The sequence below is a fragment of the Mustela putorius genome, unplaced genomic scaffold (genome assembly GCF_011764305.1).
Source record: "Mustela putorius furo isolate JIRA1106 unplaced genomic scaffold, ASM1176430v1.1 tig00003834_pilon_pilon_pilon, whole genome shotgun sequence".
Lineage (NCBI taxonomy): Eukaryota > Metazoa > Chordata > Mammalia > Carnivora > Mustelidae > Mustela > Mustela putorius.
This window is the reverse complement of record NW_025421987.1, coordinates 55,516,782-55,541,802: the sequence shown is the minus strand read 5'-3', so window position 1 is coordinate 55,541,802 and position 25,021 is coordinate 55,516,782. Positions and strand designations below refer to the sequence as shown.

Sequence of the window (25,021 nt, the reverse complement as noted above, 5' to 3'; positions counted from 1 at the left end):
TTCCCTAGAACACCAGGTCTTGCAGGGTACATTTGCACATCAGTGGTTCCCTTGAGTCACTGTTACAGGCAATGGTCTTGGAGTTAGGGATGCCAGCATACAGCACAGACTTTCCCAGCAGGTACTTGTAAACCCTCTTATAATCCTGGAAGGAGATAAGCCTGAAATCCTCACACAGAGGCTACAATGAAAGGTCATTCTGGAGGGTCTGTTTTGATCTCAACTCCAGACTCAGCTGGAAACCAAGCATGACACCTACATTCTTAAGCCTGCAAAAGAATGGAGTCTGTCTTAGCCTAGCAAGGACATAAAACAGTGAAGATTGTCAACAAATGTTCAGTGGATGGACAGTGGTAAGGAGGATCTTAACGAACTATACCATGGAAACAACATTCTGCTTCACTAGTTATTATCTAAGTCCACTCCTAAGGACTTCTAAGTCCACTCCTGCCTAAGAAAAGATGCATGCTGTGCTTTCACTAAGGGAGAAAGCTAGTCCTCAAACCCACAAAGCCAAGCAATGGAGCACAACAGGAAAGAGCAAAGAGCAGCATTCTGGAATCCAACTAATTATATATATATATATATATATATATATATATATATATAATATTCGACATATTGAAACTATGGTTTCAAATCTTAACTCCACACCACTTACTCTGATATCACCTTGATAAAGTTATTCAATGCCTCTATGACTCAGTTTCCTAACTGATCATGGAAATTAAATTAATTCATATGCATAAAGTACCCAAACAATGACTGTCATGACATCAGAGTACAATCAATGTTTATTGATATCTTCATCATCATATCTTATTTCTCAGTAACACAGTACACTGGTTTGATGACTACAAGACAGTAGAAGCCAAAGGGACATATTCAGAGTCTAGCTTGCCACTTAAACTGTGTTTGCTCAGTTTTACTTATCTGTTAAAATACCTACCTAAGAAGCACTACTGTGGTTGTTATACTACCTGATATATAGTCAACAATCAAAACCTAGAGCCACTCATATATATAAAAACCTACAACACACACATAATCTACATTCCAGCCCATGTCCTCTGCTGCACAGCTATCAAACCTCCATCCAAAGAACCCTAACCGGCATTGGACTGTCGATTCAGCATTTCACTTGGGGCAGTGGAAGAAAAGCTACCTTCCTTCAGGAGGTAATTCCTGAGAAGATACCCACTTAGCATGTAGGCTATAATCTGGGAAAAATGATGGGCTGCACTGTGGAGTTAAAATAGGAGCTCACAAAAAGGAAAGAGCACTGTGTACTGAAGCATCTGGTGGACTGAAGAAACAAAATTAGGCCTCGTCTTAAAAAAGGAAACTGACACACCAATTGAGGGATGGGAAGGGATAGCATTTCAAGTTATTTATTTGTGGGGTTTTAAAATGTCAGCAAGATATGCATGGCAATATTTATTTTTTTATATTTTCATGTATGATTAAGAGCATTGTGAATGTTTTAAAACCATGCAAAACATAAGTAATAGAGTATTTTATAGTGATTTTCTTAAATCTCTAAGATCTTTTTATTTGGGGTCTAACAATAGTAGTGTACAAAGGGACTGTTTAGCCTGATGGGTTTTTTTTGTTGTTGTTTATTTAAGTGGGAATATCAGGTCTCCTTGATAACTTTCTTCATAAGTAATCCTCACTATGCCTCCATGTTCCCATTATTGTGTTTCTTAAAAGAGATTCCATGACCAGTCAGTTTTCATTACTGAATCACTGTTTCACATTTATAGCTTTCCATTGGAATGCTATGGTATTCATTTATGGTCACACTTGGACTGTGCTCTTACATTAGGTTATTTAGGAGCTGTTACATGGCAGTAGCTAAGAAAGTGAGTGGGGCCTTCTTTTCAGAGGTGGGAAACTAGAAAGCCTATTAACGAGGGTATCCTTGAAACCTCCTTGATAGCCAGGTGGCTAGTTCAAAATGTCTAGAAAGGAAGAATGTAAAAAGTTAGAAAGATAACCTGGAATTCTCTTTCATAAGAAATAAAAGTGATGCAAGATAACAGGTGAAGCCCCTTTCAAGCAAAATCCCAACAAATAACCTTTTGGTAATAAATTGATAAATATTTTAACCCATGAGTTGTAAATATTTAAGAATAATAAATGGTCTTTTAAAGCTAAAAAAAAAAAAAAAGTACGGAAACAAACAAAAAAAGTACGGAAACAACTTCCATTAATATGTTTACTGACCCTTAATTATGTCTTCCTTTATTCTTGCCTTGATCCCTTGACCGGAGAGATCTTGATTCTATTTGGAATTATTTCCCTCCGATGACCAATCTCTACATTTATCAATTTCCATCTTCAAAACATAACATAAACCATCTCTTGCCCACACAGCCTTTCCTGTTGACCTTTTTTCTGAGAGCTCTTGTGGTACACACTCCCTGCCATCTTTCCAATACTCTATACCATGTACCCACAGTTTACAACATGCATTTAACAGCCTTACTGCTCTAAGTGCAAGTTTCACACCTTTGATTTTTTTTTCCCCACTTAATTTAGGTTTGAGTGTAAGCTACATAGGAAAAAATGGAAAGCAGATCTGAAATGTAAATTCAATGGGTTTTGACACCAAGTAAACACCCACCCCAATTACTGAATGTCCATCAGAAAAGTTCCCTTACACTCTCCTTTCCACTCACAGGTGTCCACTTGCCCCATTTCTGCCACTAGAACTTAGTTTTACCTGTAGTAGAATTGTATTTATATAGAATCACACATTACACACCCCTTTTGTATCTGACTTCTTTTGCTTAGTTTCACATTTTGAGATTATTGAGATCATACTGTTGGCACATATCACTCATCATGATCACTAAACAGTATTCTACAAGTATAACACAATTTCCTTATCCATTTTAATCCTCTGATGGACATTTGGCTCATTCCCAGTTTTTGCCTGTTACGAACAGAGTTGCTGTGAACATTCTTTTTAGAGACATATGCTTTCATTTTTCTTAGCTAAACAGGTAAGGAATTAAATTACTAGCTCATTAGCTGAATGTTAACTTGATTACAAGTTACAAACTGCTTTCTAAAGCAGACTTTTTACTTTCCACTCCAACTAAAAATTATGGAAGTACTAATTGTTCCATTTCCTTGTAAATGGTTAGTATTATCAGTTTTCTTGGTATCTGTGGTTTTCTGTTGTTGTGGGGGTTCTGGGAGGTGGGTTTTTGTGGTGGTTGTTGTTGTTTGCCATTTTAATGGGTGTGAAGTATTACCTCATCATTTCAATTTGCACTTCCCTGATGACTCACTACGTTGAACATCTTTTCACATGTTGCCTGGTCAAGTATTTTCTTTTGTGAACTGCGTCAAGTCTTTTGGCCCTTTTTTAAATAAGTTATGAAAATTACTTAAATACTCTGAGTCCTTTAACATAGATATGTATTGTGAATTTGTCCTCCCCATCTATGGCTTACCTTTCATTTTCTTAATGGTATCTCATGAAAAATGGAAGTCTAAAATTTTGATAAGGTACAACTTATTAACTTTCTATTTTATGGTTAGTGCATTCTGTATCCTAATAAATTACTGCCTATCCAAGGTTATGAGCATATTCTGTTTTCCTCTAGAAGTTGGGGTTTCAGTTTTACAATCAGATATATAATCCATCTTGAATTGCTCCTTTGATTCCTTATTTCATCTGGTAATAGAGCTCTATAAAGTGGAAGCAACCTAAAAGCATTGCTGACTCATTTGTAAATACCCACAGAGGTTGAGAGAAATGTATTTTGAAAGCCTGTTATAAAGGCCTATGCTCAGTCTCAGGGACATCCTGGATAAAAAAAAAAACCTACTAACAGGAATTGTGACCCAATAGAGCAAAACAGAATATCCAAATGTTCTGGCCTTGCCTTATGATAAACTTTTGACTAGGGCTGGGATAATCCAACGTTTCCATTTCTTTATGAACAGCAGTTTAATCCAGCATGGAAAACAGAGAACAGTTGACTTACGGTATTTTCTCCCTCTCTGAATATACATTAGAACAATTACAATGTCATTACTATAGACTGAACTCTTTTTAATGAACTGAGCTCCATAAAATCAGTCAATTGATTCCTAGCAGCCCTGTTGAAAACTGACTTTAAAAGGAATAATAAATGTCAAAAATATTACTCTCAGAAGACATATTTTCTATAGCCTAAAACACATACATTATTTTGTAGGATTCAGATGACTTTTAGAAATGTTTTACTAATATCTCTTCTAGAAAACATGTCAACTCAAAACATAAAGAGAATAATTCCTGCTCTTCAGATAAAGGTTGTTACCTAATACATCTTAAAATAAAGCATTTCAAGCTACTGCTTAAGACTTTAAAAAGAAAACACAAGATTAAGAAGAGTTCTCTTCCATGTGTTAGGGCTTGGAGAAGTTAACAGATTAACAAGGGCCACAGAGCATTTTGTCAGTACTTAGCAATGCGGCCAATACAAGACCCTACGTGCTAAGATACGAAGAGACCACTTGGAAGAGCTGTACTGCGGCAGCTGCTTCCTTGGTAATATCGAGCGCAAACATGCTTGCTGCTAAGCAAGTCTCATTTCTTATCACCCGCCTTGGTGCTGAAGTTTCCACACTACAACTGAGGAACTGGCACAGGAAAACTCTGTGCATGTACACAAGAGCCTAGGCATTTATTTATAACTTGCACGTCCTCTATTTTTAATGACGGCCCAAGGTTCCCAAGCTAACATTGCTTAGAGAACTATCAGCAGGAGCGCATGGGCTGCTTGGTCATTGGGCGTCTGCCTTCGTTCGGCTCAGCTCATGATCCCAGAATCCTGGGATCCAGCCCCTCGCTGGGCTCCCTGCTCTGCGGGAAGCCTGCTTGTATTCCCTCTCTCGATGTCTCTTTCTAAAATCAATAAATAAAATCTTTAAAATAAATGGGAAAAAAGAAAACTATCAACAATAGTTGCTTAGAATTTGGGGTGAAACGAAAGAAAGGAAAGTACCACGTAAACCTGGTATTGTTTCTTTTTGAACAGAAAAGGAGTTTTCATGTCTAGCTACTTGCATGTGGTGAAGTTATGCATTTAAATTCCCTTTCTCATGAAGTATTTCAATTACCACCATTCCCTTAATAGCATTCCATTACTTCTATGCCTCCTAAATGTAGACTCCTTTCCACAGCTGAAGGTCAGAAACAATGAAAGCAGCAAAAATACAAACAAAAAACCCAAAAAAAACAAAAACACCTTCCCAGTAAGGAATATTATCTTAAGCCATATATTCCATGAAGTGTTTACTTAATGGCTCCAATAACAGCCAAAATACTTTTCATTTAAAGAATGTAAGAAACTCTAACACTCAAAAAATACACTCTAGAATGAACTGCCCAGACCATATTTAACTAGATGAGTTCTCTAGTACTTTACAGCACTGATATAATTCACTAATGCTAGCTATGAAGTAAATCTTAACTTTCCCTAAAATCCATTTTAAATCACACTGTGAGCACTACGTGAGAGACTGCACTGACTTCCAGTCAGAAGGAAGTTTACAGAAGTTACAGAATCCTAAGGCGCATAACGACTGAGCACACACCACTTCCTCCCTCGGAGGAGAGAGCTTTTCTTTCACAGAATGTCTACAGAATTCCTTCTCACTCTTGACTTTCTTCTTAACGAACAGCCAATTCCCCCGGCATACATGCTTTATTTTTCTGGTGCTAACCCACCAAGTCCCAAAGCTTTTCTCCTAGGGCTGGAGCTCCTTTATACTTACTTGTTCATATCACTTACTCAGGCACTCCCTTCATTTATTTAACATCTTCAAGGTGTTAGAACATTAACAGAATAGTCCAAGAAAATAACATGCAGCACCCTACCCCACCCCATCTCCTACAGCTAAGATAATATGAAAGTCAAAAAATATAACCTCTCAAAAAGGACTCTACTATTATACAACTGTATTTTGCAAATATGATTTTAATAATGTCTAAAGTCTAGGCAAGCCGTGTTTAGTATTAAGTTCATTCACTCAACAACACACTGCTTTCCATTTGGGCTGCTAATGTGAATATGAGCCTAAAAGTTACTTTTGTTTGTGATTTCCAGACACATTCACAAATTTGTTTGCATTTTAACTTTGATAAGTTCATGTTCTCATTTTAACAGAGGCCTCTGTGTGCCTCAAAAACTGAGACCATGAAAAGAAATCTAATTATTTAACAGAAATCAGATGAGGCTACCCCAAACTCACTGTGCCAGGAGCTGCCATTAGCATGAAGTTTCCACAGCTGTGTTTTACCACAAACAGAAGCACTAAGGAGAAAGAAGGAACTGAAAGAGAGCAACATAAGACGGCATCAAAGCCAAAGGCACCTGTGTATGCTGCCAAGTAAAACCCATGCCAGGGGCTCTAGAACTCCTGTAATGAAGTTCAAGGGACAGACCATCAAACGTCCCCTTGGACCAGAACCAGTCAGACTCATCCAGGACAGATGCTCCTGCCTTTGCCTGCGACTCAATTCTCAGGGACAGGAGGCCTTGTTCCAACCCCTCCCATAATCCTCTGGAAAGGTCAGAAGCCCCTCCAGATCAGAGTTGTTATGACTGTTACTTGTCAGAAGGAACTTCTGGTCAAACAAAATCTTTGAGGGAACACTAATACATCCAATGCAGAAGCAGAAATGGTCTTGATGAGGCTCAGGGGAGCCTACCCTAAAACACTCCCCCTGGAAAGCTCTTGAGCCCCACCCAGAAGCCAGCCAGGAAGAAGTTTAAAACTACTGGCCACATTCGTCCTCATACAGAGTGATGTTCTTATCCTACTTTCCTCAGGAGGGGGAATCCTGGGAATATAGTACAACTCCCATCACTGATTTGAAGGAGGATTCGGGACAGAAGGAAATCATCTGCAAGCAGGCATCTGAGGTGACAAAGAAGATTCAGAAGTGTTTTCATGATAAAAGATATAAAACAGAAATGCAATTTAAAAATAGAAAATAGTGAGGCTCATGGTAAGAAATCAATCCATGGTACATTTGGATTTTTGAAAAATTCTCAGAAACCACACCTCAGTGCTCTGAAAATTAGCTGAGTGAGAGTTTCTCTGAATTCTTTACAAACTTAAATTAACTCTTGGTTTCTGTGATCAATATTCAGATTAAAGTCTCAGAATAGACTGTCATACATTATATTCTACAAGCATCTTCCCTCCCTCTATTCCTTCCTTCCTTAGTTTAACAAATATTTATTGAGTAGCTCCCCTGTGCCAGGCACAAGTTCAGCCGTTGGAGACACAGCACTGAATGAGACAAAGAGCCTAACTTCAGGGGCTCATAATCCTGGGGAAAGACATATACTAAACAAATAACACAGCAAAGGAATCTTCCAGTAAAGGACCACTGAGAAGAACGGGGGCTGGCCATAAGGTAGAATGTCAAATGAATGGGGCAATCAGGAGTGATCACAATGATGATAAGAAATCAGAACACAGACCTGAATGAAATGAGGAAGACAAAGAGGGACGAAAAGCATATGCGAAGACTACAAGATGGGTTGACATGTTGGAGGAAGACCAGCAACAGCAAGACCAATGCAGCTCCAACAGGAGGAGGCAGGGAAGCCAGGAGGTACAGTCAAGGAACAGGGGCAAGGCAGGTGTCAGCCAGATAAAAGAGGCCCATTTGGGCTATAATCAAAGCCTGGATTTTACTATGGTGGGAAACATTCTCACCCCACTTCCTTGGGTAGTTTGAGCAAAGGAGCACCAACACACAACTTGTGTTCTCAGAGGTCTCTCTTGCACTTAGCTGGAGAAGAGATCATGGGGCTGCTATGGGGAGAGGGGTATGGAGACGGCCATGTAAGAGGCTCCTGCTTCCCAGCAGTGATTATGAATGGAAAAGTTTTTTTAAAAACATAAACAACAATTTGAGCAGGAACAATTTCAGGGAAAAGGCATTCCACTGAATATAAATGAGAAAACTCTCAATACTGGGTTATGAGCACTTTATACAATTACATACCAACTAATGAATTTAGGTTTGAATTTCTGAGAGACTGGCCATAAGAAGTTTTCAGTAAGAGGGCTTGGACAGCTTCTTCTTTCTTCTCTAAAAAACACAACCCTCCTACCCTCATGAAGTGTTCAGTTCTTTAAAACATAGGACAGTATGTGCAATGATTATTTAATTTTACACCAAGTGAACCCAAACCCTCCCTGATACCCCAGCAAACAAATGTTAGCAAAATAATAGAAACAATTATAGTAGTGGAACTGAAGACAAACCTCAAAACACAACCTTCAAAGTTTTGAGAGGAAAGAAGGAGGGAGCAAGGAAATAAGGTATGAGATGTTTATAATCATGAGGAAAATATGAAATAATCCTAACATCCATCAATCAGGAAATGGTTATAGGATTCTTTCCTTCAGTAGGATGGTGCACAACTATTCTAAAGAAAAAGGTAGAGTTTTAAAAAACCGACATGGGGAGTCACCTAGATATATTAGAGTGGGTAGGGTTTGGGAGCAGTGGCAAGAGATCTCAACTTCTGTCCATCGTTACTGCCCTTCTAGTATCTAATAATTATTAACATTTATTGTTTCCCCACAGATTAGGCTTTGAGAGTATTATACCTCACTGAATTCTTACATTAATCCAAAGGGATACAGAGACTTATTCTCATTTAATAAATCAGATAGAGTATTTTAGCCAGACTCAGCTTGTAAGTGGGGGAGGCCAGATTTGAATCCAAGAATTCATACTCTGTAGTTCACAATCTTGGCCTCTAAATTATTTCTTAGACTTGAGTCCTTATTCATTGCATGTATTAAATCAACTCACTCATGGATTCTCTCTTTCAAATGACATCAAAAAAATAAAATTTCCACTTAGTGTTCTGGGAAATAATTTTAAGGAAAATTAAATAAATGATAAAACATGCAAAGTTTATGACATTTTGAAAAGTCAACATGACCCAAACTGGCAGTAAACTCAAGATCAAAGTACAAGGCAACTTTACAAACAAGTATTATTTAAAGGCTCAGTGACCGATGATGCTGTTGGCCCTCACTATAGCAAATTGTGAAGGTTCAAGCTCTTTGTGAATGTTCACAGAGAATGTAATGTTTATTTAAAAAAAAAAATTATTTGAGAGAGAAAGAGCACTCACAAGGGGGGTGGCAGGAGGGGCACTGAGGGAGAGAAACTCAAGCAGAGTGAGAAGCCCAATGCAAGGCTCGATCTTACCACCCTGAGATCATGACCTGAGCTGCAATCAACTGACTGAGCCACCCAAGCACCTCAAGAGAATGTACTGTTTAAATAGATGCTCATCATTTCAAGGCAAGCTGGGTTGGTTTCAATCCGCATTAGCCATCCAAATCTGCTAAAAGGTTATGGGGTTGTCCTAAAAGCCTAGGACCTATACACACTCTGGAGCTCCTGATCCATCTCTGTGCCCACTTGACCCAGCAAAAATGCCCCAACTCCTCATCCGTCAACCTAAAGCCTTTATGCCTGGGTTTTCTCTCAAACCCCACCACCCAGTAGTAGTCACAGCAGTGTTTTCTGATTAGCCTAGATGACCAGAAGGGACATGTTTAAGACTAAAACTATGGCATCACCCTGCTACAACTTAAATCTTTACCAGCTGTGTGACCTTGGGCACAATGCTTAACCACTCTGTGCCTCACTGTCCTTGTCTTATCAGGGAACACTAACAGAACTTACTTCACACACTTCTTATCAGCTTTTAATGAGCTAACATAAATAAGGAATTTAGAAAAATATCTGGTATGTCATAAAAACTCAATAAATATTAGGTATTATTAGTATTGCTACTATTATCATAGCACCTAAGAGGGAGACATAAACTCCCTTCTTGTGTCAGAGTCACCAACTGAAACTTCTTTTCCTCTTATTTTACCATTTACAACAAAATAACTGGTTACCCAAGGACAAATTTCAACGATCTTTCTTTTATTCACTTTTGTGCATTTTCTAATTTGCCTCTGTATGCCTTAATAATGTTTTTAATTAAGCTGTTTAAAGCAAACAACTTGAAGAATTAGTCTTCACTGAATTCCCTTCCTACCCTTCTGACTGGGTGGGGGGACTATCAGAACCTCTACCACATCAAGTCTCTGGCTAAACCTGCAGGCGTCCGGATGCTGCAAGGACCATGCTGCCATTTACCACAGAGCCCAGAACTGACGTCTGGAAATTTCAGGCTGTGACATTTCCATGAAGAAAACTAAAGGGAAACCACACACCAAGGCTACACATGCTACTGCAGACAAATTATCATCAAATTCTCAAAACAATCACTGGTGTAGGACTTAGAACCTAATAATTCTAGAAGGATATATTCTGAAAATTAAAACCCTTACTTCATATCAGAGTACTTAATCAGGGACTTCCCAATCTCCCACTCTTGTATAAAATGTGTTCGTACCTTTTGGCTTTTAACAAATTACGAAAGGTCCTCACAACCTCCAGCTACTACAAATTGTTGGTTTACTAATGATTCTCAAACTTCAGCATGCCTTCTAACACATGTACCCCTGGGTTTTAAGATGTGGGAGTCTGGGGTCATTCCTGTGAATTTCCATTTCTAGTGAGTTCCCAGACAATGCTGATGCTGCCTGTCCAGGCCCAGGAATGATAGTTTAAGAACCAGTAATTTAAGGAATTATGTGGACATTCAGGCTTTAACCTAAGGATAAGCAACCAACCTCCCTAACAGAAGTGATGTAAGAAAACTAACGGCCATTTCTCCATTATACCCCAGTGAGCTACCTACCAGGCAGTGGCCATTCTGTTAGGCTTCCTTACCACCAACCCATCCACCTCATATTTCTAGGTAAGCTATGGCTTGACTATTATTTTAATTCAATCTGGCAAGAATTTATCAAATTCCTTATATCCAATTAGGTAGATTAGAAACTAGTTTTGTTATTTGTATAAAAGGGTGGCTGCCAATACCCTACCCATCATCACTACTACCTCTGCCTTTTTTTTTTGTATCTTCAACATTCATACATGCAAAATATCTCCTTACTCTTTCTTATTATACACAAATATTTTCAAATGAGGATAAGAAAAAGTGTAACATGATTTAGAAAATTCCACCTCTCTCATTTCAGAATTAAATGCATAAACATACATGGCTCTGAAGACTCTAGATGCTCCCCCTAAAAGAATCAAAGCCAAGGTCATGCAGATCCCTATCAACATATAGGGAATTTGACCTGAAACACATAGAATGAAAGGGCCGAGACACTTTCAACACCTCAAAGACCTCAGTCACGACAGAGATGAATAGCAGAAAGCCAGCATCATGGATGTGTTGCTGTCAGGATAAAGGTCAAGGTTGAGTATGCTGTAGATATCTTAGCTTTGAGTATAATAAGTTAATGTGAGTACAACCACAACAGAGATGGGAATGTGCATATGGAAAAATATCTACAGTCATTTACACAAATAAGAAGTTTATTACGTTTCTAGGATTAGGTTCTAACCCCTACATACGCGGGACAGTGATCATCATGGAACAAAAGCCAGTAGGTGTTGTACTTAGGTAAACAGTCATTAAAAGCTAATTTTATGAGGCACCTGGGTGGCTCAGTGGGTTAAGCCGCTGCCTTCGGCTCGGGTCATGATCTCGGGGTCCTGGGATCGAGTCCCGCATCGGGCTCTCTGCTCAGCAGGGAGCCTGCTTCCTCCTCTCTCTCTCTCTCTGCCTGCCTCTCTGCCTACTTGTGATCTCTCTCTGTCGAATAAATAAATAAAATCTTTAAAAAAAAAAAAAAAAGCTAATTTTAAAAAGCATTTGTAGAGGTCAGTGAAGAAGTAAATAAGAGGTGAACATAACTTTATTTTAGGCAAGATGACCTTTTGGCTCCTCTTTCCATGTTCAAACACCATGTCCATTAAATCTGAATGGCCCTCATTCTTTTTACGACTAAAGTGCACTCCTACTCTGCTACCCCAACCCTGCCAACGACCTCCTTAGCCATAAGCCCTCATCAATATAGTGAGGATCCACTACATCCCTGGCAGTTAGCTAAATGTTGTAGTTGGCCAAAAAATATAAAATGCCCCAAGGTCCCCTTCTAGAGTATATACAAATCTGTAATGTTTATCACAACAAAAAAGGGATTTGATTCCAAATAATTTGGAATTAAAACATAGGGATTACAGAAGGGAGACAACAGGATGGATTAACGCTGTCAGAATCAGGAAGGAATCAGAACTAGAGAAAAAAACAGAGCCGAAAAAGAATGCAATGAGCCTAAACTGTAAGGCGAGACTCTTTAAACTTTTGTTTAAAAACAATATGTTCTTTTCAGTGGTTGGTGAAAGAATCCTCCTAAAGACTAGTGCAGAGTATTTATACATAGAAGATGATCAATTAGTTGGCTCAGAGCAGATGCCAATCCACTCCCACAGCAGCATCCTCTGCAAAGAAGGACAGGGTAGAACTTGTTTGTCTTGAGGCTCATTTTAAGATTTCAGGTAAGTCCCAGGCTTTCAAAGATTTTAGGTATTCAAAATTTCTGTTCTGTCCAGGGGTACCAAGGTGCCTTTGCTGGTTAAGTGACTCTTGATTTCAGCTCAGGTCTTTTTTTTTTTTTAAAGATTTTATTTATTTGATACAGATTGAGAGAGATCACAAGTACGCAGAGAGGCAGGCAGAGAGGGGTGGGGGCAGGTTCCCTGCTGAGCAGAGAGCCCAATGCAGGGCTCAATCCTAGGACCCGGGGATCATGACCTGAGCTGAAGGCAGAGGCTTAACTCACTGAGCCACCCAGGTACTCAGGTCTTGAGCGCAGTGTTGTGAGTTCAAGCCCCACGTCACTGGACTCCACATTGGGCGTGGAGCCTACATTAAAAATTAATTAATCGATTGATTGATTGATTCTATTCTATCTGAAGTATGACTGTCTTAGGATAAACATATGTACTGGTTTGTCTAGGGCAGCCCTAGTTCACTCCCACAGACCCAATGTATTATAACTAACAGTTTCACTCTCAAAAGGGTCCCAACTTAAATAATGAATTATAGGGGCGCCTGGGTGGCTCAGTGGATTAAGCCGCTGGCTTCGGCTTAGGTCATGATCTCGGTGTCCTGGGATCGAGCCCCCCATCAGGCTCTCTGCTCAGCAGGGAGCCTGCTTCCCCCTCTGTCTCTGCCTGCCTCTCTGCCTACTTGTGATCTCTCTCTCTGTCAAATAAAATAAATAAAATCTTAAAAAATAATAATAATAATGAATTATAAGATCACCATAACCAAATCTGTTTTGGCTAAGCCTGAGGTCTTTGGTAAATGAAACCTCTTCAAAAGTATTTCCTGAAATGATATACTTCAGGTCAGAAAGTTTCTCCTTAAATCTTCAAGGTAATAAGAAAACCTTATCACAGGTCAAAAGGAGAACCTACTTCTGAAGGAAAGCCCGATGTTCATGGCACATCACCAAGTGCCCTGGCCTCAATTCACTGGTTCTGAATCACTAAAATATCTAGGAAACCCATAGTTGCAACTTATGGGTGGGCTTACTCTACAATAAATACATCTTCTCAAATGATACGGTTTTCAAACTGCATTCCTTAACCACAGTGAATCACAGACATATTGTAGCGGCAATGGTAGAGAAGAAACAGGTAGGCTAACTCCGACCCCCATCTCTACATGCAGAGATATACTTCCATTTATTTTATCCACGAGGACACTATTTAAGATTTCAAAAAAAAAAAAAAAAAACTACAGTCAGTTGCTCAAAACAAAACAAAAAAGTACTCACACATACACAGTTTTACAACATGTTGCTAGAAACTAAGTCTGCACAAACATTTTAGAAAGACACTACAAGAACCGCCCCCCCCAAAAAAAGTGAAAATTTTAAGGAGGAAAGGATCCTAGATAACCCAATATGCTCATTAACACTGAGGCAATGGGGAGGGGAGCGGCACCTGGCTGGCTCAGTCAGTGGAACACAGGACTCTTCATCTCAGGGTCCTGAGTTCAAATCCTTCCTTGAGTGCAGAGCCCACTTAAAAAGAAAAAAAAAAAAAAAAAAACAAACAAACAAGAAATGCTGAGGCATTAACTGAGCCATTGAGTATATGAGTAAAAAGCTTATCATCACAGCATCATCTCTATCCTCACTTTCTGCCCACTTTTGTCCACCCTTCCCCCAAAACCCAAAACCCCCCAATCCTTACTACAGACATGAAGTGTTCAGGTCCTATTTGCATAATCTCTAAATGATAACGCAACTACAGAACACAGATAGATGCCCCAGGAATCAAAATGCTGGTATCTGTTTCTAAAATATGCCTACTAAGAAGGGGTGGGTTTGAGGAGAACACAATTACCTCAATTTGGAAAAAAAAAAATCAGCAAACATACTACTAGACTTTATTAGCTATACCTAGCGACACACACTGTGCATTCCATATGTACTATTTCACACCAAGTCACTCAGCAACCCTGTCAGGGAGGTGCCATTATCAGCAGCATCTCACCGGTGGCAAAGGGGAAGAATAGCACACACCTACCTGACTCCAGAGCTCCATGGCCACACCTTCTCTACCTTGCAGGGGGCAGATCCAAACACTTGTCCCAAAAGACTCTAAAAACACCAAAGCTCATCAGTTTTTAATGTTAGATGTCAAGTGAACAAAGGTGGAAATAAAAAAAAGTTCCTCAGGAAGTGTCACAGTTCTGAAGATGACTAGTCACTCCTCCAGCAACATCTCAGAAAATGAAAATTCTCATTCTCCGGCTTCAAGGGGCACCTTGGAACTTGAACCAGGGCCAATCCAGACTGTGCTGCATTAATCAATCTTTCATTTCTCCTTCAAGAAGGCAACAAGAAATTTCCTTCACCTGGTTTATGAGCAGCACACATAATGGAACACACTAAAAATATTTGCGTCAGCAAAGCCAACCAACAAAACTAAAGAAAGTGGTAACATTATTTCACCAATGATGATTGTGAGGCTCTGGAGTATTTGATTATATGTCCAAGCTAGGTACCTTGAAACTTCCAGATCTTTCTCACCCACCTCAGGGTGGTCTCAAGCAGTATGGGAACTGCCACTTTGTGCCTCTAAGTGATAATGCCTCCCAAAAAGGAGGCCTATAAATGCCTCAGAGTACCACAAAGACCCACAGATTGAAACAGTATAGATAATCAGTCTGCACCTTCACTAACTTTGATTTATTAAAAAAATAAATAGAGTTGACTTCATGGCAGAAAAACTGTGAACTTCAGACCAAAACGTGTCTGCATACAAAATGCTTAAAGCAAATTGGAGAGGAAAGGTGGGAAAGGAAGCAGCAAATATTAGTTATCATTAAAATGTCACAGCATAGAAAATAAAGTTGGCATTTGAAATTTGTGTTAATCTCATTTATGCCAAATGGTTCAGATGACACAACAGACTGAACACAGGCCAGAGGAAAATTATGATAAGACACAGAACCAAAAATATTATAGTTAAGTTCTACTTCAAAATCATGTGTTCTTTAAGCAATCATTACATTTTAGATATAATAAGACATTCTCTCAAATCAAGTCTTCTTCAAGATTTTTTTTTTTCTAATTCTCCCTCAAGGAAATAATACTTATGGAAGGCAACATTAATTCTACTCTTCTATGTGCCAGACATACAACAAATATTTTGAAATAAGTATTATTATTGCCTTTGTATATAGATCATTCGAAGGAAGAGAATTCTGAGACCCAGAGAGGTGAAGTAATGTGCCCAAGCTACACAGCTAGTATGTACCCAAACCAGTGTTCTAAATAAGGCCATCTCAGCCTCAACTGATCAGACAGGCTGGCTCTCGTATTCCCAGACTACAAGTCAAAAAATGTTCCAACTGCCTAAAAGAAAACTTTACAGTGGCAAGATCCTATAAATATTTAAACTAAATACAACTTTGCAATTGGCATAGAGTAGAAAAAGGCTTAAAGTTGTAGAATAAAAGCTACAGAGAAAGAAGCTACATAAACATGCCGCCAAAGCAAGGTCACTTAGAAACCACTCCAAACTTAACAGATCAAAAGGGTCTACAATCTCAATCATTTTCTTTTTAAAACACACCATTTCTCCTATTTCAGAAGTAGTTTTATCATGGGCGGTCTTATTTTGTTTTTTGAAACTAAGTGCCTCCAATAGAGTGCTAAGCATCCTAATTCCTGGTAAACAGCAGAGACTTCATACAAGGAGTTGATAAATAATATTTGGTTTGGCAAATGACAAGAAATCATTTAGTAAATTCAAACATTATGTTCCTGCGCTAAGGCCAGCCCATTTAAAACAAAACAAAACAAACAACACCTAAGCCATTTCCCACAAAAGCCAGAATGGATTAATAACCAGTCAGCTGAATTAACAAAATAATTACAAAATACTCACCCATAAGAGCTCTTGTTTTCCTTACCTAAGGAAAAATGTTTCCTGCCTCTCCTCTTACTTAGCCTGTCCTAGGCTTTACAATGAGAGAGACTCATCGGGACATGAAGAAATAACCAGTAGCATAATAAGTGTTATAGTCTTTCCTGCAGGGCAGCAATTTGATGGGATTCCTGGCAAGGGAGAGGCTTTAGGACCACACATTTTGTTTACCTTAACTAAAAACAGTGGAACACTAAGAATTTCTGGAGTTGAAAAGGGTCAAGAGCAAGGAGATGAAGGGGATTAAGAGATGAAAACCTGCAGTTATAAAATAAGTCACAGAAGGGCGCCTGGGTGGCTTAGTTGGTTAAGTGTCTGCCTTCTGCTCAGGTCATGATCCCAGGGTCCTGGGACAGAGTCCTGGGTGTAGGGCTCCCTGCTCAAGAGGGCGAGGGGGAAAGCCTGCAGCTTCTCCCTCTCCTTTGCCCCTCCCCCTGCTTGTGCTCTGTCTCTGTCAAATAAATTTTTAAAATCTTCAAAAATAATTAAGTAAAAATAAAATAAGTCATGAAAAATAGGGCAACAGGAATACAGCCAATATTATAACAACATCTGTATGGAGACAAAAGGGGACGACACTTAACATGGTGAGCACTGAGAAATGCATTGGATTGTTGAATCACTATGTTGTTCACTGAAATTAATATAACATCATATATATTAACTAAACTTCAATTAAGAAAAAAGAAAGAAACAAAGAGACTGGGTGAGCTTCCTTGCCAAGGGCTTCAGGGAATCCAGACCACAGACGAGCCCACTCAGGAGGCATTCTATCAGCTGTGCCTGTCTTAGATGTAGGCTCACCAGGCTCCTGCTTCTTTCCTCCCGAGAATATGTTTATAATTCAGCACTACCTCTCCCAAGGTTATGTATGATCATGTCATCTGAGAGAGCTTTCCTAGTCACACCCAATCAGTTGAATCAAAAGCCCACTCTCCAATTTGGATCTGTCCTTAGAAATGAATATTCATTAAAGCTTCAAAGTACTGCATTCCATATCTAACATACATTGAATGACCGTACATTTTCAAGAAAACTGTAAAATGGCAAATAGCCTACGATTATATTACTAAAAGCCCCTGCCACTTACAGACCACCTATTTTGGCTGGGCACTACAGTAAGAAATACATACTTCATTTAAACTTTCCAACAACTTTATTGAGGTAAGGGACACTAGACTCTTTTTCTCTAGATTGAGAGAGATTACAGAACTAGCCCAAGGTCTCTTCGCTTTCAGAAGCAGACCTCTCAAGTATACTCAAATTTAACTTTCTAAATATGTTATGTGGGAAAGCACAAAGAATCACAGATTAACCTAACTCTGACTCTGTCTTCATGCTGGACAAATTTGCTGTAATTTCTATCTTATTTTGATGGAACACTAGCCAAAGATGGTCAAAGGTTTCACAACAAGGGCCAGCTCTGATGGACTGAAACCCCCTAGGGAAGGACTGGAAGGCTCCAGGAAAAGGAGATGTGTTCAGTTACAGACATCTGTGAAAGGCACCGGGCCAGAGATGCTCAGCCCCCGGGCACTCACACCCCACATCCTTACGAGAAGCACTATGTAACCACCATGGACGTTCTACTGGGTGCTCATTATTTAGACACCCGTCCCTTTCGAACACAAGTTTAGGTAGATATTTAAGTCATACTGCCACACATGAGGGTTATAAATTAGTATGATAGACTAGGATACTACCCAAGAGAGCATTTTTACCAACAAATGAGAGCCACTGCCTTCCTCCCACATCCCATCAATTGTCTGTTAGATTTGTCCTCAGACAGTGTCTTCTTACATGAACTTGGTCTCCCAACAATCTCTTCAGCTCCACAAGCCAAACCCCAGGCTTCCTATTTAGGAATCAGAAGTTTTTACGTTCTAAATGACTGTCTATTTTTAAATGAATAAAACCAAGAGCCTCGCCTATCAAATATAAAATAAGCCTTCTAGGAAACACTACCAAAAAACTACAGCAAAGTAAAGGAAAAGAATTTGATTAAGGCTTTCCACAGCAGATAAACTTCAACTAGAAAATAAAAACATAGTTTTGGAAGTATGTATATATTCTGTATGTGACTTTTCCAAGATAGCAGTAATTACTATTAAATAAGTTGCCAAGGGGCACCTGAGTGGCTCGGACGGTTAAGAACCCAGTTCTTGGTTTTGGCTCAGGTCATGATCTCAGGGTCATGAGATCAAGCCATGCACCAGGCTCCACACTTGGCGAGGCATCTGCTCGAGACTCTCTCTCCTTCTGCCCCTCCTGTTATGCTCCCTCACTCTCTCTAATTTTTAAAAATATGTTGCCAAGAGCGAAATGCCCAAAATAGATAAAGGTCTTTATCTTTAGTAAAATGTCTTTCCAGTGCAATGTAACAGAAAATTATTAAGAACAAGCATTTATCCACAGACATTTCCCCTCTGTTGAGCTACAATGCTACTAAGTATCTCCCCAGCAAAAGCTTATACATTCATGCACACCTGGACTTTACATATTTCTCTAAATGCATCTGTTGGCAAAAATACATTTTTTTAAAAGATTTTATTCATTTATTTGACAGAGAGAGAGAAAGAGCACAAGGCAGGCAGAGGGAGAGGGAGGAACAGGCTCCCCACAGGACAGAAAGCCCAAACAGGGCTCAATCCCAGGACCCTGGGATCATGACCTGAGCTGAAGGCAGACGCTGAACCAACTGAGCCACCCAGGCGCCCCAGCAAAAATACTTTTAAATGTATTCATACACATACAGCTAAGAACTAGACTGAATAAAGTTTGGCTCAAATTTTAACATTCAAGTGATGAGAACTAACATTTCTATAGCATGTTTACATATCTTAATTAACTGAAAATGGGAACATGGGCAGTCTGAACCATGAGGCCCTCATTAGACCAATAGGGCACGGTTTCTCCTGGTCACTAGAGCAAGCTGCGGAATTGTAACCCCTTTCAAAGTATGTGATGAGCCTCAGCCATAAATGATATTTACATAACTCTTATTATATGAGTGATACTGATTTATCCAGAGATTATAAACCTAATACCTAGGTGAGGAGAAGTGCTGAAGAATAAGGGAGCTGAAACTTCATCTTCCACCCAAAGAAGTCAACAGATGCTACTAAAAGCCAAGACCTGTCATTTATGTAAAAATTCAAGGGTTAATACCTAAAAATAATAGCTACAATGTGAAAAAGGTAGCCACTAGGACACAGGGAAACAGCAGGAACTGTTATTTTCCATTAAAAGATGTATAAAATTATTTGATTTATTAAAGTACATAAATGCATTACTTGAATAAAAGTTTTACATTAGTTTAATTTGAATTAAATATATAAATACACACATACATACATACATAAAATGATGTTCAAATTGCTAAGGGAAAACAAACGAAAAGTAATGGAGGTCTTCATTGATTACATACAGTCCCCTCTTTGTACCTAAAAGACCTTCCGCTTTCAATGAGCTAGAGTTTTAGAAAGCAAGGTGTCTGTGGATTGCTAAGCAAAAGGGTAATAATGCACCAAGCACAGCCTGGAGAGCCTTGGGAATATGAGGTGACAAAAGCTGCAGAAACATCACCTGCCCTCCTGGCTGACAGATCTGGTGATCCCACAAATAACAGACTCAGGGAACATCAGCAAAAACTCACCTTCCCCCAAAACCAGATGAAACAACCACTACCATCTGTGACACAGTACAGGGTCTCAGAAGTGGCCTAATCAGAATTCAGATTAAGCCATATAGTGGTAAGATAAGGAAAAGCCTCCATGAACAGTGGATCTGAGCTATATTTTAAGGGATACACAATGGTTCAACAGGTAGAAATGGACGATAGGATCCATTTCAGGATGAGGAAATACTAGCCTGACAAGGGCCAGAGGTAAAAAATAACATAACATAACATAACATAACATAACATAACATAACATAACATAACATAACATAAATTAAATAGGTAGTGTGTTTGGAAACAGGACCTGGTCTAAACCACATCAACATGCACATTACATGCTGTCATTGCCTCAAGTGGAGAATGTGTGTGGCAAGGGCTAGGGGACTCTTGGGACAGTTAGTCCAGTGATTTCTGGCAGAGTACAAAACTATAGACATGATCAACTTAAATAAAATAAAAAGGGGTATGTTTCCAAAATTAGCTAGTTGATGAGAATATGCCCCCCATGTCTCCTTAGAACAGACTGATATTTAGCTCATTACTCATGTCATGCCTGTCATGACCCCAAGTTTCCCTAAGGCCTTAAGTTTTGTGCTAATGAATTCCATCAATACTTTTTCCTTGTAACTCTCCAAGAGTATGGAAATCATAGACTTAGAGATTCGGGTTTAAAGTGCCTTCAGTTCTTCCTTCAACTTACAAATGAAATACTGTTACAAATGGACAAGTTCCTTAAAAATATATATTTTTTTTACCCTTGGGCATTTTCACATAGTAGACATCCTTTCAAAACTGCAATCATGGGGTACCTGAGTGACTTAGTTGGTTAAGCCTCCAACTCTTGATTTCCGCTTGGTTCATGACCTCAGGGTTTGAGATTGGGGGGCAGGGGTCTGGATTCATGCTCAGTGGGGAGCCTCTCTGAGGTTCTCTCCCTCTGCCCCCCCGCCCCCCCCAACTCATGCGAGCACACCTTCACACACTCACATTCATCAGCGCTCTCTCTTTCAAATAAATCAATCTTGGAGCACCTGGGTGGCTTAGTCGGTTAAGCGTCCAACTTGTGATTTCAGCTCAGGCCATGATCTCAGGGTCATGGGATCAAGCCCTGCATCAGGCTGTCGCTCAGGGCAGAGTCTGCTTGAGATTCTCTCTCCCTCCCCCCACCCAAGACTCCACTCACACTCTAAATAAGTAAGTAGAGAATCTCTCTCCCTCTTCCTACCACAAAAAATAAATGAAATAAAAATCTTTTTTTAAGATCAATATTTTTTTTAAAAAATTACCATCATAAATTGAACCAAACATGATCCACATAGCCCTAAGTACTGGTTTTGGTTAAAATATACATATCTGACTTAAGGTTTCTATGTATCTGAGCAAGTTATAGCAGTTACCAGACTACAAACTTATTCCTGGCAATCAAATTGAGTATTTATAGAATCAGTTCATTTTTACATACAAATCATAAGCCTTCAAAAATAAAACAAAAAAAGAAAGAAAGAAACTAAGCCTATTAACTTTTATTCTGCCCCTTACCAATATTTACAAGTCTCATTTATGAAACACAAGTGTTACAAGAAAATCTTAGAAGAAAAAGAAAATTTAGAAACCAACACATCTTTACTTTTGTGTTCTTTTAATTCCATGAGTAAAAATGGTAGGTGCTAAAGATACAAAATTGTCAAGATATTGCTCTGCCTTCATCAGCTCCCAATCTAACTGAGAGAAACAAAGAGAAGAAAATTAAAGAGCACAGGTAAAGAACTCCGTTACACCCCAGGGCCCTCTCAGTACCCAGCCTGCAGAAGGCAACCGTTCAACAGCAGTTGACTGACGAGATGAACAGACGAATGTCAGAATAGGTAGGTGGAAGTATCAATCAATACCACTTTTGGCTAACAGAAAAGAGGATGAGTGGGTTTCTGCAGGTATAAGAAATAAAATAAACTGAACTCAGACAAACTTACTAAAGAGTTATGCCATCATTTTAGCACATTTTAAACAATAAGCACATGAAATGTAGAATTTCAAAGATATTTTTCTATAGGATGAAACTAAACATTTAGTTTTTAAGATGACTCCATGAAATTTTTAAAGCAGTTCAAATCCAGGATGACCCAGGAAAAAGGAGAAAGAAGATATTCCAGAGAGAGGCAAAGGCATAAGCTCAAGCCAGGAGGCAAGAACTGCAGGCAAGCAGTGGTAGATGAGGACCATCAAATCACAAAGCACTACGTCTGTCAGATTCAATAGGATGAACTTCCCTTGTACAGTGACAGGGACCCACGTAAAGGGCATGGCTATGCTTTGTATTTTAGAAGGATCCCTCTCAGGAATAAGTGAAGGGTAGACACTGGGGAGTCGGCTAGGGTAGGGAATACAGGTTTAGTGGGAATCATAAATAAGAAATATTTAGGTGTTTAAAAACTTCATCAAGCTTTGCTGATACACTGGGTATGAGCAGAGGAAATCACGAAGGATAATTTGACAGTTTACAGTTTGGGTGACTAATAGACAGTAGTACCTAATAAAAGGGCTTAAGTCAAGGGATGGCTTTCAGGGGTTTTGTTTCGTGTGATAATGATAATAAGCATGACTGATAATGAGCAGGCTATCCTAAGAGAAAGGGAAAGAAAGTGGTAAAGTGAGTAAAGTTGATGATACAGGTCCAAACCAGATGAGTTTAAAGTAGAGTTTAGGAGACTCATGCCCCCTTCCTCCTGAGAGAAGTACTATGATTACATTAATCCAGAACACTGTGTAAGAACAATGAGTCCCAGCAACAGTTTGTTAAATGAGGAAGGAATCCAAAAGTGTGGCTCAAACAGGGTGTTCAGAAACCAAATTGAAGAGGAGAGGTAACCCGAAGAAAGATTAGAGTCACAGTTCAAGGTTGGGAATACGTCAACATTAACAGCTTGAGTAGATCAGGCACCATCAGTATACCCTTAGAACCAGGTCAGTGTGTTACTAGGTCTTTCAATAAAGACTGATCGAGACTCATAGGTGATCAGCCTACCTGCATAGCCTTCCACCTTCTTCCCCTGCAACTGAAAGTGGCAATTTGTTCTGGTCTCATTTGTTCCAAATATTTCTCCATTTTCCAACAAGTTTCAAGGAGTCAGTTGAAGCCATGTGAAGTACAATTTGAAAATACTTCCCAATAAACACAGAAGCTATTCTTACAACAGCTTCACAGGAAGAGGTCACGGCTAGGCATGGGAAAGATCTAGCCTCCTGCTGGCTGGAGCTCTCATTTGCTCTGTTGCTCTCCCCTTTCTCGCTCTACCCAGTTTCACACCAGTCACTGTTTGGTCGGGCCTTGATAATCTGTAACCTTAAGCATAAATCACATCTGACTTATACAAGCACATAGTAGAGCTGGGCTCCGAAGAGCACTGGACATCTGGAGTATTTGACATCCAAGCCGTTGGCAAGATGTCAACATTTCATAGAGTACTTTATGTGTTTTGGTCTGAGAGCTAATGCAGCATTTCCCACTGGTCAACACGCGCAGCCCAAGCAGAGAGCAAAGTCTATTTCCCTCAACATCAGATGTTACACTCAGCTGCTGATCCAATCTTGCCAACAGAGAGGAAGAGAGGCTGGAAAAACTGGTAAGTAAAAAAAGGTCCTCCCGATGCAGAGTATATTTAAAGAGTATTTGTGATTCCAATGTGAAATGGCTGTTTATACTCGTGTTGTACTAAATTCTTTTTTTTAATGGATTAAATGATAAGAGACAGATTTACAGATGAGACTTGATTTCCAAATTCAAAAACTAAACTAAGTCCAATTAACTGTTCCCCATCAATGTTCCTTTTAACTGCCTGGGGCAGGAATTTCTTCCATGGGCTCATGCATTAAGCTTTAAGAAATCACTACTTTTTAAAAAATTCATAAACTTATTGCTTGTAGACAATGTAAGACAGTGCTCTGTGTGTGTGTGAAAAGTGGGTTAAAATCAGCTTCGGATACGGTAAGAAGCACCGATAGAGCTGGGCTATGATGTAATCCTCGGAGCTGAGATTGCCCAATAAAGAAAGGAAAAGCTGCAGACAGACAGACAAAATAGGTTTGGTTTAAGAGCACAAATGCCCCAACTCCGCAAAGCCTGAAACCAAAGGCAAAACACTTCATGCAAGGAAGGATTTAAAGTCTTCTCTGAAACCTAAATGCCTAAGCTACTTGTGTGGAACTAATGGTGAGTCACAACTGATTTTTAAAGGAAAGACACAGAAATTAAATAAGCCTCATGGTTGCTATTTTAGGTTGTTTTTTTTTTTTTAACATCTTGGGCTTGGCTTTTCGTATCTTTGATTTTTCTGATTTCTTTCTCTGAGACTTTACTAACATTTAAATATCAAGTAATCAGTGGTTTTTTTGTGGGGGGGAATTTTGGGGGGGGTTTTAAATTTTAATTTGTGGGTGGCAAGGACAAAGAACAACTTGTGGAACTTATTTTTATTTGTTTTTTTCTAAAAATTGTATAGTAAATTTCATAAAGTCTAGAATAACAGATAATTTTAAATTTCATTTAAAATTAGAATCCACTCTAGTATGTTTCCTAGCAAAAACAGTTATTTAAGAGCCCTATTGGGGAAACGGTAAGAACATTGTGACTGGTAGAGGGCAGAGAGATAGGATCATTTATCAACCATGAGGGCCTCCCAACAACTCTGCTGGGAAAAATGTTTTAAAAGTCACAAACTTTAATATTTTTTAAAAAGCTATGAATCTTCTTAACCAGTGATTTTCTAAACATCAAAAATGTAATCTTTTAAGCCTCTTCTTAATTCATTTTTATATTTACCAAATTTTTTTAAGATTTTATTTGACACAGAAGAGAGTGAGCACAAACAGGG

General features: G+C 39.1%; 2 protein-coding genes across 12 annotated transcripts in view; one reads left to right on the top strand and one right to left on the bottom strand.

Moving 5' to 3' along the window:
• MED12L (mediator complex subunit 12L) overlaps positions 1-25,021 on the bottom strand; it is a 324,346-nt gene that overhangs the window by 150,401 nt on the left and 148,924 nt on the right. The gene's annotated exons all lie outside the window — the stretch shown is intronic.
• The window catches only part of P2RY14 (purinergic receptor P2Y14), a 55,526-nt gene that overhangs the window by 6,302 nt on the left and 24,203 nt on the right, over positions 1-25,021 (top strand). The window contains exon 2 of one of the 4 annotated variants that reach the window (XM_004755560.3): positions 23,674-23,773. The exons of 1 other annotated variant lie outside the window; for it this stretch is intronic. The gene's annotated coding sequence lies outside the window, so the exon portion shown is untranslated. Of the gene's footprint in view, positions 1-21,276; positions 23,774-23,828; positions 24,361-25,021 lie in introns of those variants that run through there. 2 more of the 4 variants (XM_004755559.3, XM_004755556.3) reach the window with 2 other exon arrangements.